The sequence below is a fragment of the Patella vulgata genome, chromosome 5 (genome assembly GCF_932274485.2).
Source record: "Patella vulgata chromosome 5, xgPatVulg1.2, whole genome shotgun sequence".
Taxonomy (NCBI): Eukaryota; Metazoa; Mollusca; class Gastropoda; family Patellidae; genus Patella; species Patella vulgata.
The window spans coordinates 2263195-2278255 of record NC_065883.2 but is presented as its reverse complement, the minus strand read 5'-3'; positions in this window follow the sequence as shown (position 1 = coordinate 2278255).

Below are 15061 nucleotides of genomic sequence, written 5' to 3'. Positions count from 1 at the left end.
TACAGATAAATTAACCGAGCTTTACACGGCAAAGCATAATTATAACCTACGTAACATTGCTGATATCCCCGTTCCTTTTTGCAAATCCACATTATATCAAAAGTCATTTATCCCCAAAACAGTAAAGACTGGAACAACTTACACGAATCTATAAAAACAATTCCTGATATTAAACACTTTAAATCTAAATTAAATAGTACCAACAATAACAATGTAGCGCCCAGTTTTTTTACACTGGTAACAGGAACGAAAATATTATACATACTAGAATGCGTCACCAGTGTAGTTCGTTAAATTCAGACCTCCATAAAATTAAATTGGTTAATAGCCCTCAGTGTAATTGTGGATATCCAAATGGAAACGAAAACCATTTTCTTTTACAGTGTAAGCAATTTAATAGTGAAAGAGCAAAATTATTTGAATCCCTGACCTTTTTACTTACGATTAATGTGCACACCCTATTGTGGGGAGACAGCAATTTACCCAACCACCAAAACAACTCATTGTTCCAAAAAGTGTGTTCATATATAAAATCAACTAAACCTTTTAAATGTTGTTTGTAAGGTGCGTTCATTTGCACCCTGTACATTTCTGTTTGTTTGTTTGTTTGTTTATGTATATTAGATCTACATCTGTTACATCTAACAATTCTTCAAGTAAACTGTACTCCTATTTATACAATTTCTGAATATGGAAAGGACGTTTGTAAGTTTTAACAACTTTTGTCCAATCCAATTGTATCAATAGTTATTGTTGTTGATGCAATAAAATATGTTTAACACATATCTCTTAAAGCGAGAATTTAATATGTTCTAAGAAAGTCAAAACATAATTATTTCTATGTATTTTGCTCAATAGGTTGTCAACGCACTATTATACGATCATAGACATTATTTCCCACACTTAAAATCATTGACACCGGAAATAGTAACACAATTACCTCCCTTGTTTTCCTATTCCCCCAGTGGAATAGCTATCTTCAGACGTTTGAATTTAAAGTTGAAAATGATATTTTTGCAAATTTCTCAACTGACAATAGTGAATTATAGGATTAATAGGACTATTCTTTAACAAGGTAGGACTGTTTATAGATTCCATCTATTGTAAGGCTTTATTTTACTACATTTTAAAAATATAACTTAAAAATATGAAATTGCAACTTTGGGTCAAATTTGAAGGTTGTCTGGGAAAGAACGTGAAAGAATATGCGTTTCAAATTACTATTTTGCTGAACCAAGCTCAATGCATACATTCCAGAACCGAATAAATCAAACTGCCATGTTAAAGTTACCTCGATTCTGACTACAACGTTCTTTACCTTAATCGTAAAGATAAGAACAATGATGTACGACCAATATAACAACCAGAAAAAAAACAGTTCTATACACATACGAAACAAAACAATCCGATATTGATGAAATAACTTTTTTTTTATAGAAAGACACATTTATGACCTCTTCTAACTGCCTGAAGGAGTCAGTCACAAAATTGTGTATAATAAGCTTCGTTTCCAGTATCGCGTACGGTATCATCTTCTAGTATCTTTTAATTCAATATCGTTCGTTATTACAATTAGACCCGTCTTCATTAGCCCAGTTGGTGAATAACCACGGGACCTTAAACCCTAGCTCATTTCATTCCATTATTATAATTAAGCACATTTGAGATTATAAAACTAATTCGAAATGTTTAATCTTTTTTGCTTAATTCTAATATATTTGTTTAACTTATCTGTATTTCTCTTTTTTCAGGTATACAGGAGAGCTAGACAGAGTGAAATGCGATTACTGCAACAAGAAGGTGGTCCAATGGACCCCCAATGATAATGCTCTTGAGGTCCACGCCAGATTTGGGCCCGATTGTATCTTTTTGCGACATCTAGGTTATACTCGAAGTCTCCAATTACCGCGATACTCCAACTTCTTTAAATATTCCGATAGATTCGAGTCAGTAAGCACTGTACCGGTACAATATCACCAGTCTCTTCCTGCTTTGGACAAAATTGCCGAAGCTGGATTTTTTTACCAAGGAACTTTGGACCGGATGGGTTGTTACCACTGTGGTTTGATATTAAGAGATTGGGAGAGCCATTCTGACCCCATTGCGATCCATAAACGGTTCCGCCATAATTGTCTGTATATATCTAGATTGGAGGACTTGACCTCTGGCAGAGATATACCCACCTTACCAATTGACGAACAATCCACTTTTGGACGAGTAAACATTGAGAGATCGCCGTGTCTTCGCATATCTCACTTTATATTAGATAACGGAAATAATTGGCATGAAGCGCCCAGAAATTTGGAAAGTGTACGTCTAGATGCAGAGGTCGAAGAGCAAACGGAACAACAAAATCCCCAGTGTGTCAACCCAAATCCAAATAATCCTGAGTTGCTTGATACTTGTAATAATTCGTTTGATACAAGAGAAGATTTTCCCGATACTTGCAGAAAAGCTTTCAGAACAGCGGGGGCTGCTACTACATCCAGCAACACTCAGTTTCCACCCTTGCCTCTAGAAGTGGACTGTGATGAGTTGGGGGATACACAGTTCAAGAAGAAGGCATCCAATAAGAAAGGTAAAGGGCGAAAAAATAAAAATAAAAGCGAATCTGCAAGCACTATTGTTCAACATGAAAAAAAGAATCAAATTTCAGACAAAGAGAAGATCAGCGATACAGTTAAAAATGTGCAAACCGGGGAAAATACTAAATCAAAAATAATATCGAATGATCCCGTTAAAGCAGAAAATAGAAGGGGATCTTCCCATTCAATGGAAAATGATGATTTGGGAGATGGAAAACAAATTAATACAGGTAACTCATTTGTTTCTATGGTTGACTCTTCAGTACCACATGTGGTGGTTGGTGATGTGTGCCCACCTCTAGCAACAAAATTAAATAACGGTGCAGGTACAAGTGCAGATTCATCACCACAAATGACTGCACCGAAGCTCGAAAATATATCTGACTCTTCAAAACACCTGCCAGACAAACTGTTTTTAAGATCTTTGAGCGACACAGAAGTGAATGATGAAATATATAACAGCTACATACCAGAAAGGTCAGATGTTGAACATTTTTCAGAACTTGAGTTCAGCGGATGTTTTAATGGCGAACTACCAATAGATTTGGAACACCGACAACTGTCCGTAAAATTTCAAAGTACTCCAATAATGGCAGTTATTCAAGTGTCCATAATGTTTCACAGCTTACCCTTACCACCAAACAAAATCAGTGCACCTTCAAAGACAAACACTGTAGCAGAACGTCAGAACGTTTTTCAAGCTCTAGCTGTACCATATCCGATATCGGGGAGTCTGGCACAGATATCTCAGAGTCTACCAGCAGTTGTATCTAACGTTACTGAAACCCAGAGGCAGGCACATGTACCCCAAAGTCTACCAGCTGCTGTGTCGAACATTACAGGAATTCAGAGACCGTCACGGGTACCCCGGAGTCTACCAGCTACTGGACCTAATTGTATGGGGACCCCGAGACAAATATGTACAGAAGAGAATGAAACACCAGAGCCCCGCCCCCTTCCACCAATGTTTAATCGAGAAGGTTTTACAGAGTTACCAATGATCCAGGCCGTATTACAGATGGGAGAGGTTAGCTACGGTTCCGTTGTAAATATCATCTGTACTAGATATGATTCACACGGTGATACTTTCCCGGATGCGCAGTCTTTGTTCTCCAGTATTTTAGACTCTGATGTCACAGAATGAAAACCCCACTCAATAATTTGGTTTTTGAGCACCTTGGAAGTAATAAATGATTAAAGTGTCCGACTCTACTATATATAGCTTTGTCGCCAATTGCAGGATGTAGTTAGCGTTTGCATGCGATATATGTATATACTCGGGAGCTCTACCACTTCTTCCTTTGCCATTCCTAGCTTTAGTATGGGTGGTCTTCTGTAATACTGGCATCTACACCATATGTAATAAGATTATAATAGATACAATATGTTGACTATTGTAACAGTCTGCTATCTGGTCTTCCAAAATATCAACTTAACCGATCTCAATGAATTGAAAACTGTGATGTCAGATTAGTAACCGAAACAGATTCCAGTTGCCATATTACAACATGTTGCCAGAATAATACACCTGTGTTGAAATCGCGGCAGTTGCTTCAAGTCTCAAGTCTCGACAGCAAGAATTGACTTCAAACTGCTTTCTTCACAGCAATGGCAATAATGGAATCTGTATTCTGAGTTGTGTATAACTTGTAAATTCGATTGTGATCAAAATACCCCTTAACGAATTTACCTACCTATCTACTGAAGGTTTGACCCTTAAATACCTATATACAATAGATACACAACATATACATAGCAGGTACACAAAATCAAATAACACTATTTGTGGATAACAATTAGTATGGTTTATAATTCTGTGACAAGATTTAACAAATTGTTATCAAGAATGTAGATGACGCTTTGAGTGTGGCAGCAAGGTTTATCAAAACAGAATTCAATGTTATTATGGTTAATTAAGGCGAATACGAGTCTTTCAAATTTGCTCAATTCACGATTTCTCTCAAAACTGTAACTTGTACCGTGATTGCTGTTTATCGACCACCTTATTCTGATAACCATCCTGTCCAAACTGGAACTTTCTGTGCAGAAACTCCTGAATATGTATGTAAATCCCTTTGTCAATATAGCAATTGCGCCTTTGTTGGAGACTTCAAAATCCACATCAATAACAAGCAGAACAATGACGCAAAATCATTTATTGATTTATTGGACTCCCGCACATTAAATCAGGTCGTAGAGAAACCAACACGTCTCTAGATATACTCTGGACCGTGATAATGTAGACATCGCCTTTTCAAACGTTGGTGCAGATATTTTATTTCAGACCACCCATTTGTCAAAGCCGATTTTTCTACGTGCCGTCCGGTGTTAGAAAGAAAGGAAATCCATTTTCGCAGACTTAAATGATGAAACTTTCGAATCGGAACTCAGCGAAGCGGTACATAATGTAATCGAACTAGACAGCCTTGAAGATCTGATACAGAACTACAATTCTGAATTTCGAGAAGTTCTAGACAAACCTGCACCAATTCAGAACAAAGTGATAACAGTGCGACGTAAGGTTCCATGGTTTGATAATCGTGCACTAAAACTCAAACAAGAGATACGCCGAGCTGAAAATAACTGGGTTAATCACAAAACATCAATTTGTTGGAATCAGTATACAGTTACTCGGAACGAAAACAGGGAAGCACCTTGATGTATCAATATTTTCACACATTTCAGATAAAATCTAATCATGTTGAAATAACAAAAAACAGCTGATACTGTCTCAAACCTAACGGGAAAACAGAAGACCAATCCACTACCTGGTCATGTTTCTGACACCGAGCTTGCAAAGGAGACAAAATCATCATCCACTTTACCACCCGCCTGTTATGCCTGTTCCTGCATTCACCTCATTTACGGAGGTAAGTACAGATGATGTTCAGAAAATTATCCAGAATGCGTAACCGTCAACGTGCTACAACCTTGAACCAATACGATTATTTTTAGTCAAAAAATATGCTAAGATCATTGATTGAAAATCATCAACCGCTCATTCGAGTCAGGTGTTTTCGCCTCAGTGTGGAAAGCTGCCATTGTCATACGGCTCCTCAGAAAATCGACACTGGATCACGAAAAGAAAAATTATAGACCAGTCAGCAATCTATCCTTCCTGTCCATACTTGTTGAAAAAACATTCTCACTAAGTTTCGTTAATCGCTTAGAATCGAACAACCAATTACCAACTTACTAACTTACCGAAGTGCCTACAGACCATGTTATAGTACAGAGACACTGTTATTGAAAGTGTATAATGATCTCCTAGATGCTTTGGGGAATCAGAACCTGACTATGAGGGTCACGATAGATCACAGTGCTTCCTTGGACACCGTGCACCAAGAGCTTTTGCTTACGATAATGTCGAATTGTTTCGGTGTTATGGGAATTGCAAAAGACCTAATGGCGTCATATCTACAAAACAGGAGTTTCCGTGTAAAAGTTAACGATGCTTTCTCCGATGTGAAACACTATAATTTTTTTTAGTCGCACAAGGTAGCATCGATGGTCCGATCTACTTTATCTGTTATACCAGTACACTAGCACCCCACACCCGACACAATCAAAAATTAGTTGACCACAGCTTGTATGGCAGTATTAAATCCGGAGATCTTGCTGCAGAATCTGATACTGCTTCCCGTCCTTAGACGACATTACAATCTGGATGCTGCACAATTGACTAAACATGAACGACGACAAAACTGAGGTTATTATCTTCGGTGGTAGCCGTCAGATCCGCAAGTCTACCATACACGAATTCTGTGGTTTGGTCTTCATCTTAAATTCGTAGGGGTGCATTTGGACGAAAACTTAAACTTTAGGCATCATTTTGCCCAGAAAACTCGTTGTTCTGCTTCGTCAGCTCCTTAGTTTTTTCCTAATTGGATTATGGAAATAGTATGCTCTGTGATCTGCCAGCAGCTACTCTTCGACGAATTCAAGATTTTACTGCAAAGCTAATTCTTGGTGTTAATTACGACCATAGCTCAAATGCTGCCCTGAAAGAACATCATATATTGCCAATTAAGTCCTGGTGTATAAGTGTCTCTACGACACTACGATATCACCCTTTGTGGAAGTGGACGTAAAACTCCAGGAATGAACGAACGATGCCTCTGTCTACCTTTTTTACTTATTACAGTATCAAAAAATAAAACATTTGCAGACAGATCGTTCAGTGTGTTATGAACGCGACACTGGAATACCTTCCAGAAAGTGTACAGCAATGTCAGACTGACGGATTTTAAAAAGAAACTCAAAACATACTTTTTCCGTAAAGCAATCCTTTAACGCTATATCAAATGTAATATGTTATGGTATGGTATGGTATGGTATGATATGGTATTGGTATGTATACACAAATAGATAAAATAGTGTTTTATTTACCCATTATGTATGTTATGTTATGTTATACACAAATATACTGAGCGCCATGGAAAACGCATCACTTTTTTTCCCAAATATTTTATTACTAGGTGGTTTTGTATGTATAATATTATGCAATACTATGAACTATTGTTTCACACAATGCTCCCAAACACAAAATAAAATCGGCCCGTGTGCACAAAAAAAATTGCACGTGATGCAAATGAAAAACCCAATATTCACGTGCAGCATTGTGTGTGAGCCCTTTAAAAGCATGTTTTCAACTTAATGTGCAGTACATGAACTGTGAAACGTCAATCTGTCGTAATTTGTTGTTGGACGTGTGAAGGAATCGAGCTAGAGATGCCGAGACTTACTGAAAATCAACGGAATGAAGCCATGGGAATGTCCAGGGCTGGCATGTTTACACGTGCTATTGCCAGACACTTCAATTGTCATCAGTCCACTATTGTAAGGTTGGTGGAACGTGTTCGAGTTACTGGATCAACACGTGACCGTCAACGTCCTGGTCCACAACGCGTTACAACCCAGGCTCAAGACCGCTACATCCGGGTCACTCATCTGCGTGACAGATTCCGCCCAGCGACTAAAACAGGTGCAGCAGTCGTCGGAAGACAAGGACCATTAAGTGCCAACACCGCAAGACGTCGTCTAAGAGAAGTGCAAGACGACCTTATGTTGGAGCTATCCTTAGGGATCATCACCGTCAGCGGCTTTTGATATGGGCTCAAGGACACCAGACATGGAGAAGAGTAGACTGGCAAAGTGTGCTCTTAGTGATGGGAGTCGCTTTCATCTTTATCACGCTGATCGCCGTCAACGTGTGTGGGGACGTCTTGGTGACTGCTGCGTCTTCGAAACGAATCGATGGGTTGGAGGAAGTGTAATGGTGTGGGGAGGCTTCACATTTCATCACCGGACCGCCCTACACATTTGCAGGGGTCGCGTTAATGCTGTAGCCTACCGTGATGATCTCTTGCAACCAATTGTTGTTCCGATGTTTCGAGCGCACCCACAACTTCAGCACTTCCAACAGGATAATGCACGTCCGCATACCGCTCGTTTTAGTATGGACTACCTGGCTACTAACAACATCAATGTCTTGGATTGGCCATTGGATGAGATTGGACGCCGTCTGTATAGGAGACCACAGATGCACACCATTGCTGCTTTAGAAGCTGCACTTGTCCAAGAATGGAACAATTTGCCTCAGGCCTTCTTTCAAACATTGGTAAATTCCATGCGACGTCGCTGCACAGCGTGCGTAAGAGCCCCTGGACGACACACGCGCTACTGACATCTGTGTCGTACTTTTGGTTTTGACCCCTCTGACTTTGTACCGTTGATTACAGATTAAACATCCATAAGTGTACAAATGTGTTGTTATTGATGTGTTCCCATTTAAATGTTGTTCACACTAAGAAGCAAAATAAATAAGATATGTTTACAGGATCATTTTGTTATACGAAAAACTAAGTGATGCGTTTTCCATGGCGCTCAGTATATATAAAATAGTGCTTTATTTGACAATGCCCCAAATATGTTATGTTATTGTTATGTTATGTTATGTTTTGTTAATTTTTATATACACAAATAGATAAAATAATGTTTTATTTGACCAGGCCCCAGTTACTAAATATATATACATGATTGGTTATCTGATATGGATATTTATAAATAACATGTCAATCAATTTTTTATACACATCTTTTATATTGATAGATTGTAATGATATGATATGATATATTTTAAATATGACACATATAATGCGATGTGATTTAATATATCTACACCATAAATTATTCGATTCAAGTCCTGGGTTTGTAGATAGTCTTATTTTCCCCTGATGGATTTTCGCATAGCCATCTTTTTGTATATAAATCACATAGATATCTCCGTGTTGTATAGTTATATAAATCACATAGCTATCTTCTTGTGTATTTATATAAATCACATAGCTATCTTCTTGTGTAGTTATATAAATCACATAGCTATCGTCTTGTTGTATAGTTATAAAAATCACATAGCTATCTTCTTGTGTATTTACATAAATCACATAGCTATCTTCTTGTGTAGTTATATAAATCACATAGCTATCTTCCTGTATAGTTATATAAATTACATAGCTATCTTCTTGTGTATTTACATAAATCACATAGCTATCTTCTCGTGTAGTTATATAAATCACATAGCTATCTTCTTGTATACTTATATAAATCACATAGCTATCTTCTTGTATATTTACATAAATCACATAGCTATCTTCTTGTGTATTCCCCACTTTCTAAACATCATAGCCATTAGCTTACTCTAAATAAGATCGACATTCAAATGGGTATATTGTTTATTATCGGTTTAATTTGTTCGACTCGATATGATTAGTCTCATAAAAGCATCTTAACCAATCCTAGTTAGACGCATTTAACGCCATTAGCTTGTATTATAGTAGGGACAGTACACAGATTTTTGACAAAAATGTATATTTTTATGAAAGTTTCTAAAGTAGAATTTTTATATTTTCATGATATTTTTCAATCAAACTTTATGATTGTTTTCATTCAATATTATAGATTTTTATATGCTTATCAAAATTAATGATTTTTTTTATATTCTTATTATTATCAAATGTAATGATTTTTGTTATATAACTGCACTGATAGTAAATAACTTATCCCCGGTCCATGAGGTAGTGTTCAGTCCGTGTTATGTAGATAAGAACGCCCAACTAGTAGCAAAGGTGGTATTAACGGTCACGATTATCCTATATTCATGTACCCACATAACATTGACAGAACACTGCCAAATAGAAAATTAAAGCTGAGGGGTGGGGTATTAAATGGCCTGGATGATTTCTTATTCACATCCGGATTTATTAGTATAGAAATTTGTTATTGGGAGTAGCGATCTATGATTAATTTTATATACTGAAAATTTGTTCGTCCCATTTTATGATAATTTTATGAGAAATCGTGTAATTTTATTATATTTTATTGTGATATATTTTCATTTTATGATAATTTTATGACAAATGGCGAAATTATATGAAAATGTAAATGTTTTTATATTGTATCATGTATTAGCTTGTGTTGTCATCACTGTGTTAGCTTGTGTTATCATCACTGTTTTAGCTTGTGTTGTCATTACTGTATTACCTTGTATTGTCTTCACTGTTTTACCTTGTCTTAGCTTGTGTTATCATCACTGTTTTAGCTTGTGTTGTCATCACTGTTTTAGCTTGTGCTGTCATCGCTGTTTTAGCTTGTGTTATCATCACTGTGTTAGCTTGTGTTGTCATCACTGTATTAACTTGTGTTGTCATTACTGTATTACCATGTATTGTCTTCACTGTTTTACCTTGTGCTGTCATCGCTGTTTTAGCTTGTGTTATCATCACTGTTTTAGCTTGTGTTGTCATCACTGTTTTAGCTTGTGTTGTCATCACTGTTTTAGCTTGTGTTATCATCACTGTTTTAGCTTGTGTTATCATCACTGTTTAGCTTGTGTTATCATCACTGTTTAGCTTGTGTTATCATCACTGTTTTAGCGTGTGTTGTCATTACTATATTACCTTGTATTGTCATCACTGTATTAGCTTGTGCTGTCATCGCTGTTTTAGGGTGTGTTATCATCACTATATTAGATTGTGTTGTCATTACTATATTACCTTGTATTGTCATCGCTGTATTAACTTGTGCTATCATCGCTGTTTTAGGGTGTGTTATCATCACTATATTAGATTGTGTTGTCATTACTATATTACCTTGTATTGTCATCACTATATTACCTTGTATTGTCATCACTGTATTAGCTTGTGTTATCATCACTGTATTATCTTGTGTTGTCATCACTATATTACCTTGTATTGTCATCACTATATTACCTTGTATTGTCTTCACTGTTTTACCTTGTGTTATCATCACTGTATTATCTTGTGTTAAAGTATCTATTTAAATGTGCGATGTAATATAATGTACACTGATATCGGAAACAATCTGATAACCAGGACAATGATCAATCTATCAAATAAAACACTTAACAACAAGAAGTAACTCTTGTTACTGTCCCCTAGCCTAAAACCGGAAGTAGTGTAACTCCAAAACAGGAAATGATAGAATAATGCCACCACGGTGTCACTCCCCGAATATAACTGTACCCAAATGCCAGTCTTAGGGCATCCCTGGTGTAGCCACCAGCCCCGAACAGACAGACAAACGACATTCACAGAAATATTAATACAACCGCAATGCAGCATTACTTTGTTTAGTATTAATAAAACCGCAAAGCTGCACAACTGTGTGTCGTATTAATACAACCGCAAAGCTGTACTACTTTGTTTCGCGGTAAACGATAATCAAATTAAAGTTAGGCCGACACGAATATATATTATTTTCCTCTCATTTTTTTAAAATTAATACACATTTATACGTTTCTATTATAACGCATACTTATGTTATTTTTTGTTATTTATTACATAAAATTTTGTTAATTGATTCATTTTTTAATGCAGTGGATAATATTTTGTTTATGACAACGTGCCTGAATTATACCTGTAGTACTGTGGACCAGGAATCGAACATGACATCTTGGAATTGTCCAGAAAACCCAATCTGATTAAAATACAGATCTATATTTTGTTTCGCTTTCGATGGCCTACACTATATGAAGATCTGACCAGCTGTACTCGAAGGTCGTGTCAGAGGTCGTACGAACGACTTTTGACCTTATGACGCCAGACATTGATGAATCAATCAGCTTTGGCTTTTCTAGTGGTTTACCCACAGTTCATTGGCTTATCCCTCACTTCAACCAAAACGCCGGTAATATAACAACTCTTCCAAATCCTAGTGTAGTAAAGACAAGTAGAACGAAGTTTTGAACTATAAAAAACGAAACGAAATAGGATATGTGTTTTAGTCAGATTGCAAAGAACCTGAATGCCAAGTTTTGTGTCGATCGTACTTAAATTGGTGGAACCTTAGGTTGTTCTTCTAAGAGCGTCGCCCCCAAAAAAGAACAAGAAAAGAATAAGATGGGTAGCACTTGGAGACCAGTTCCTGATCCAAAAGTTACCAATGTATACTGTGTACACTTTTGTCACATATTATTATAAGTAAAACATTGTATATCAATATGTTAAAATCAGTATTATTTAATGTTCTACAACTCTATACATGTATCAACATCTAAACTTTTATTACCAATATTTTATGAGAGAGTTAAACAATTTATACGTGTATCAACCTCAAACTTTTATTATCAATATTGTATGGAAGAGTTAAACAACTTTATACGTGTATCAGCCTCTAAACTTTTATTATCAATGTTTAATGGGAGAGTTAAACAACTTTATACGTGTATCAGCCTCTAAACTTTTATTATCAATGTTTAATGGGAGAGTTAAACAACTTTATACGTGTATCAGCCTCTAAACTTTTATTATCAATGTTTAATGGGAGAGTTGATTACCCCATATGTTAGGTAGACCTGGCCATGAGATCACAAAGTATTCTCTCTGACAGACTCAAGTTAAGAATTTACTCAACTTTCAATCACTGGTTATAATGAGAAATATCTTTGATCCAGAAACACAAAACTGTGAACATAGTTTCTTATTGATGTATTTGATACATTAAAACAACAAAAGTTTTATAGAATGCTATATTTTAGTAAAATATGGAGTACAATTTTGAGTAAATTTTTAACTTAAAGATACTTTATGTAAGATTTAGATAAAGAGCTGGCCATTCTTGCTATACTAGTTCAAACATGGACAATGCAAAATGAATATATTGAAAATTTAATTCAAATTATTTTATTCTGAGCCAAGTTATCACTGTTTTAAGTTTTGAAAAATGTGTGCATTGTTGTAACCAATGTACTGGTATATTCAAGACTTAGCCTCGCTTTCTGTGCATTGTTGTAACCAGTGTACTGGTATATTCGAGACTTAGCCTCGCTTTCTGTGCATTGTTGTAACCAATGTACTGGTATATTCGAGACTTAGCCTCGCTTTCCCATTTTTAAATTAAATTAATAAATGGCGAACCGTTCTAATTTAGTTAAAATCTCGATTATCCGATGCCATCGAGAGTCGATCATGGTCTTGGTATATTAATAAATATCTAATTAATAATATATTTAAGATTTAAAGAAAGACCTGTAATAGGCAGATTGATCGGTTGAATAATGCATGTTTAAGTCTAAGAATGCTTTATTTCCAACAGGCCTGATACACCTGTTGGAAACACCAGGTATCATATTTAAGGTAATCGGGTTAGTATATTCATGAATATATTTGTAGCTGGTTTCTAGCATGTTATTATATTCAATAGTAATTTTTTTTTGCTATCATATAGCCTTTTTCTGTGTTATTTGTAGTTATATTGGTTTTTAATAATAAAAATATTTAACTTTATGTTTAATAGTCATTCTGTTATAGTGGTGGAGGGGGGGGGGGTAATATATTCCATGTCTAATGTCATTTAAAAGTTGTACAATTTGAAAGGAGGGTACGTACCTCCGCCTCATACCTCCCACTGCATACGCTATACAAGTGTACCACGTCCCACCCGAACGACTACACGGTCTCCCTTGTCAGTCCTCCTTTCTACACCACTGACAAGGAGATACCACGCTGGGACACCTTACTCACTGGCGTGTGGGTGGGGGGGGGCGTTAGCGCATGCGCGTTGTATCATAGGGTCTGTCATTGAGTCAACTGGCGTGGTTTCGATTCCCCGGTTGTACGTGACAAGGAGTAGGGGCGCCTGTCCAACCTCGTGGGTTTTCTCCGGGCCCTCTAGTTTCCTCCAACTGCTAAAGACCCCTACGCACAAGAAATATTGAAATAAAATTAAACCATATGTTAGTCCTGAAATGACCTGGTTTGTATCGAGTGGATGTTAAACCCAATTTCTCTCACTCGCCTCCTTACTGACTGATCCACCGCCGCTTCTCTGCCACAGCCAGCAAGAATGATATAAAATGAACAATAACCTACATCCCTTCACAGTTAATGGTTTAAGAATGACCAGGTTGTTTTTATAAGAGAAATTTTATTCACTATATAAATGAATGGGAGATTGGGGAACAGGCAAAATACCTATGTCATACCCTTATGCCTATTTACAATACAAGATGGTTGGGTGGAGTTGGGTGACAGAATGGTTAGCGCGTCCGCTTTGTATCATAAGGTCTGTCACTGAGTCAACTGGCGTGGTTTCGATTCCCCGGTTGTACGTGACAAGGACTAGGGTCGCCTGTCCAGGTTTACTCCCACTGCGCAAGCGAATTATTGAAATAAAATTGAACTATACGTTAGTCCCGAAATGATCTAGTTAGTGTTAAACCTCTCTCTCTCTCTCTCTGCCTCTCTCTCTCTCTCTCTCTCTGTAATTAATGTAGACGTGATGGCCGTCATTATAATATATGAGAGGTGACAAAAGGTTTAGTGATGAATTACCATTCATCGAGGGGGATTGTGTTACATCATATGGTTGTGTCATTGATTCAAGAGGCGTTGTCTCGCTACCCAGCTTGTACGTAACAAAGAGTAGAGTCGCCTACCCAGTCTCCGGGTCCTCCGGTTTCCTGCCACTGCTAAAGACCCAGGCGAAATATTGAAATAAAATTAAACCATATATTAGTCCCGAAATGTGTCGATTGGACGTTAAACCCTACTGCTTTCCCTTGCCATTCATCGAAAGCACACTTTGATGCAAAGAAAGAAAGAATCGAGAGATGGATGACGGAATGCAACATACCGAGACACGTTGTGCCAACACCCACGACCCCCCCACCCCCGACCCCATAACTAGGAAAATGAAACTACTTACAAGTGGTTTGTCCATGTCGTCGAATACATAATACAATTTATATACTTTGTATGTTGGAGAATAGCTAAGAAAATGAAACTACTTACAAGTGGTTTGTTCATGTCGTCTGCACGGGATCACACGGCGGTTACGAAAATTCCAATTCACAATTGGAGAGAGAGAGAGAGAGAGGGGGGGAGAAGTGGGTTTTAACGTCCACTCTACACAAAATAGGTCAATTTTAGTTCAATAATTCGCTTGCGCGTAGGGGTC